We start from the raw sequence: 4,563 nt of genomic DNA on the forward strand, positions 1-4,563 counted from the left end.
CCTAAGGCTGGGGGCGGGAGAAACCATAACTTGGCTCTTAGTAGTTTAGCCAGTTGGAAAAGGGGGTCTCGGGCTCATCCCTCTTTCAACCGACCACAGGCCAAGGATGAACGTGTCAAAGAGAAGCCAAATAGAAAGCAATTCTGGGCTCCAGCTGGCAGGGGCTTAACTTCTAGGCAAACTGAGTTTGGATAAATTTTGCCCAAATCAGACAATGATTTTATCACGAGGGGAAAAGATGGTCTGACTCTGGCTTCCCGACATATTGCTGTCTTTTGGATGTCAAATGTAGAGAATCACTCACTCAGTTCCAGCCACTGACTTGCCTCCCATCATTAAACGGGCAGTGGTGCCTGTGAGTCCCTCTGTTGGGTGGCCAGTGCAGGGGTTTCAAAGAGAGCCCAGGGTACCTGTGGCAGCTGTCTGGTTCTGGTGAAGGAAGAAGGGACCATGCCTGGACACAGGAGACTGGGAGTGACACGAGGCACAAGCAGGGGTCTCTGTCACTCATGAGTAACTGTCAGACATTCCACAGACCCTCAGGAAGCAAAATAAGGGGGCTGGATTCCAGGGATAGTGGGGGAGGATGAGTCAACTTTGCCCACAGCCAAAGAAGTAACTGCCTGCGAGGTATATTTGAGGGTTGTTGGGAAAGCCATGGAGCCTCAAAATATTTCCGCTGTTATCCAGTCAGAGTTACTGAAATTCAACTCTTAGAGATTCACTCCTTTTGATTGAGACTTTAGGCAAGTTAAATTGCAAATGAATTCTCCCAGCTTCTTTCCAATCTGGAAGACAGAGGTCAGAGAACACATACACTTGAATATCAGGAGGGAAGTAGAAAGAAAACTCAGAGGCTCAGCACTCAAGCAAGATAGACCTATGTGGGTCCTAGGCAAAAAGAGAAAGGTTCTGAGGCTTTTCAGTTTTGGCTATGGTGCAGCACTGCATATGATAGTATTAGAACAGACAGGTCTAACTGTAGAAGGCTTGTGATTATGCTTTTAGAATTTCTGTTCAAAAAAAGTGCTTCACACACATACACACAAAACTTCACATAAATGTGTTTGTTACTAGCCTCCTTATCTGTGTTTGTTACTAGCCTCCTTATCAGTATCTGCTCAAGATGGCTTTAGATCTGGATGTTGAAGGCTGACTAGCCAATTGATTTCATTGTAACAGGCTTCCAAATTTTAAATTCTATGGGGTCCTTGCTTTTGGAGTCTGAGGTTCCTGCCCCCTGCTGTAATGAGCCCTCTAGGCGATTGTTAAAGCAGCTGCTCTCAATCTTGGCTGTACCTTAAAATCACCTGGCACCTTATAAAATACTGATGCCCAGGGCCCATTCTCAGAGATTTTGATTTACTTGGCCTGGGGCAGAGCCCAGGCATCACTTGTTTAAAAAATGCCCCCTGACCCCAGCATTTAAATGTGTAAAGTACTCCCTGGGTTTAAAATGCTAAGAACTGTGATGTGGAGGCATGATGGAGTAGATTATCATACCTATTCAGTGTTAAGACTTCTACAGCTGGCAAGAAGTGGTTTAAACTTCGGAGGGCACATCAGAAATGCACTGACATAGGGCTTCCCTGGTGGTGCAGTGGTTAGGAAACCGCCTGCCAATGCAGGGGACACGGGTTCGAGCCCTGGTCCAGGAAGATCCCACATGCTGCAGAGCAACCAAGCCCGCGAGCCACAACTGCTGAGCCCGCGCGCCACGGCTGCTGAGGCCCACGCATCTGGAGCCCGTGCTCCACGACGGGAGAGGACGCCGCAGTGAGAAGCCTGCGCAGCGCGGTGAGGAGCGGCCCCCGCTCGACACAACTAGAGAAAAAGCCCACGAGCAGCAACGAAGATCCAATGCAGCCAAAAATTAATAAATACATAAATAAATTATTTTTTAAAAACTCTTTGAAAAAAAAAAGAAATGCATTGACATAGATTCTGCAGATTCACCCTTCTGCAGAAACCAATGGGAAGGGCCTGGTCAGGAGATGTGCAACTGAGGGTGGAACCTTACCTCCCAGCCCTCACTCCCGGTTCTTCTGCAACATTCCTTATGTTGCAGCAAAAAAGTTTCCCACCCTCCCAGACCTCAGCATAATGGATCTCTGGTGCCTTGAGTCCCACCCTTTCCCCACCCCTAGAAGCAGCCTTAACATCATGTCTGAGGGCAGAAAGACCTGGACCACTAGGGGAAGTGGACCCACCCAGCTGAATGGAATCCTGAAATGCTCTTCCCATTCTCTGTTTCTCTTTGGTCAGGATTTCCGATGGCAACCCTCCCAATACTCTGCCTTACCAGACGCCTTCTCCAGACCAGTCTCAGCCCACCTGTCTGTGGGCTATACTAGGATGTGCCTGCTTCCCCCTTCATGGTGGGCACCCGGGGTGCTGTGCTCTCTACATTCATCAAAGTAGGTATCACCTCTTCCTACACTTGAGAGCCCATGGGCTCCTCCATATAGGATTCCCCAAGCCCTCACTGCCCTGCATCACGACTGCCCACAGGCCTGAGCTGGCACTCAGCCCCCCCACAGAAATGCAGTATGTCCCCAAGTCATAACAGGAAGATGATATAGGAAGATAGTCATGTGGAATTTTATCTTCGCATCTTTTGGAATATTGACAATGAAGTTTCTTTTTCTATGTCACTCTTTCTTCTTTACACAAACTTCCACATGACAAATTCCCAGTTGAGTTCAATTCCAGGAAAAAATTTGTGCTGAATTTGTGTGCTTTCTCTTGTCCAAAATCCAAAACTGTGCAATCTAGTGTATTTTTGTTTGTCTCTAAACTGCCAGAAAACTTATAGCCAAATTCATTGTCCAAGTGTTGTAATCTGCTAAATTCAGGCCATTCAAAATATTCATTCCTTTTGCTTTGCTTTGTTTTCTCCTGAGCTTTTCTGCATTTAGTTCTAAGTTATCTGACCCTGTGCCCAAGCCTGTCACCAGGTCCCACCTCACTATCTCTTGGCTCTTTCCATCCCACGTCACCACTGCCGTCATCCTGCGCGTGAGTAACTACAGCCTGGGTGCTGCAAGGCCTTGGTCTCATCCTCCTCTGAGCCTCCACCCAGCAAGCAGAGTGAGCTTTCTAAGATACAGACCAATCCCATGGCCCCTGCTTCAGCGAGATCCTTCTCTCTGGGAACTGCAACCATGAATTCTCCCCACACTTGCCTGTCCTCCTCCCTCCCACTTGGTGATTTTGCACACGCTGTTCCCTCAGCCTGAAACAATCTTCTCTGCTTTGCTTTCTTGGTGAAAAGGTTTTCAGGGCTCAGCCTGACCTTACCTATTCTGTGGGTTTCCCCTGAGCTGAACAGCCCTGCTCTGGTTTCCCCTAGCACACAGCACGCATGGATGCCCAGGTCAGATGCAGACTGTAGTTAATTTTTTGTTTGACTACCCAGCAAGGATGGTGAGTGCCTGGAACGAAGGGAGATATCTTATTCATCACTCTGTCCCTAACGCCTAGCAAGTCGATCTGTAGAACCGTTAAGTGAATGAATGCATGACACAGGCAGGGTTCACCTCTTCCGGAATAGTAGGACTGAAGGCCAGCCTTTTCACTGCCCTTCCTAAGAACAGTTACTGTTTGCCCTTGACTTCCTGTAGAATTCTGCTCATCCTAGGTGGCCCATCCCAAAGAGGGTCTACTCCACTCCTTTGGTGTGTTTGATACTTGATGGTGCAAGCAGAAAGGATTTTGTTCTTTTCTTTTATGTAGTAACAACTGCAGGTGTAAGAGTTTAATAGCAAAATTACTGCAGAGTGCCTATTATAACCCTGGGGCTGTTATTACTGTGCCATTCAGAACACTAGAGAAGTTGCATCCCTGAAGCGCATCTCAACACCAGCTAGAACTCCGTCTGCTCCTTCCCCAGCACCAGCTGGCTAAAAACAAAGTCAGTGCACTTCCCTTATCCCAATCTCTGCCCCTGGAGGCAATGTCCGGCTTTCCCACCCGATACCCTCAAGGACAGGATTCCTCCGCTGAGGTCCAGCTCTCCTCAGTGGACTGAAGCCAGTTCCCTGTGACCCTCCTAAATATCATTATATCCTGTGTTAAGAGACTACCCCTGGGCTCCATCTAGTCCCAACTCCATCCTGAGGGGAAAAGTGGGAGAAATAAGATCATGCAGTCATCTTTACCTCCCTGTTTTCTCAACACTGCAAATTTCTTTCTGTAAACTCTCTCTCAATCTCTCTCAATCTCTCTCAATCTCTCTCTCTCTCTCTCTCTCTCTCTCTCTCTCTCTCTCTCTCCGGTTTCTGCAGGTTGCCCAGGCGCGGGACCACGGCCTCCCGAGTTCCCGGAAGGACGTCCGGACAGCACTTTGCTCCAGTCCCACAGGTCCCCAGGTCCGCACACGGGAAAACCAGTCTTTGGTCTGCAAAGAGCCACTTCCCAGCTCCGGGTTGGGGCAGCTCCGGCCGTTTCCTCTCCTACCCACACACCCGCGCGTCCCCTCCTCGGTCCCCCCGCGCGTCCCCTCCCTGGTCCCCCGGCCCGGCCCTACCTCCTGGCGCGCCGAGGCTCCGTGGGCTCCGAGGC

General features: G+C 49.3%; 1 protein-coding gene across 1 annotated transcript in view; it reads right to left on the reverse strand.

Moving 5' to 3' along the window:
* DENND2A (DENN domain containing 2A) overlaps positions 1-4,563 on the reverse strand; it is a 104,333-nt gene extending 99,770 nt beyond the window's left edge. Inside the window, exon 1 of the mRNA XM_007466620.1 lies at positions 4,529-4,563. The gene's annotated coding sequence lies outside the window, so the exon portion shown is untranslated. The remainder of the gene's footprint in view (positions 1-4,528) is intronic.

The sequence above is a fragment of the Lipotes vexillifer genome, unplaced genomic scaffold (assembly GCF_000442215.2).
Source record: "Lipotes vexillifer unplaced genomic scaffold, Lipotes_vexillifer_v1.1 scaffold71, whole genome shotgun sequence".
In the NCBI taxonomy this organism is placed as follows: Eukaryota; Metazoa; Chordata; class Mammalia; order Artiodactyla; family Lipotidae; genus Lipotes; species Lipotes vexillifer.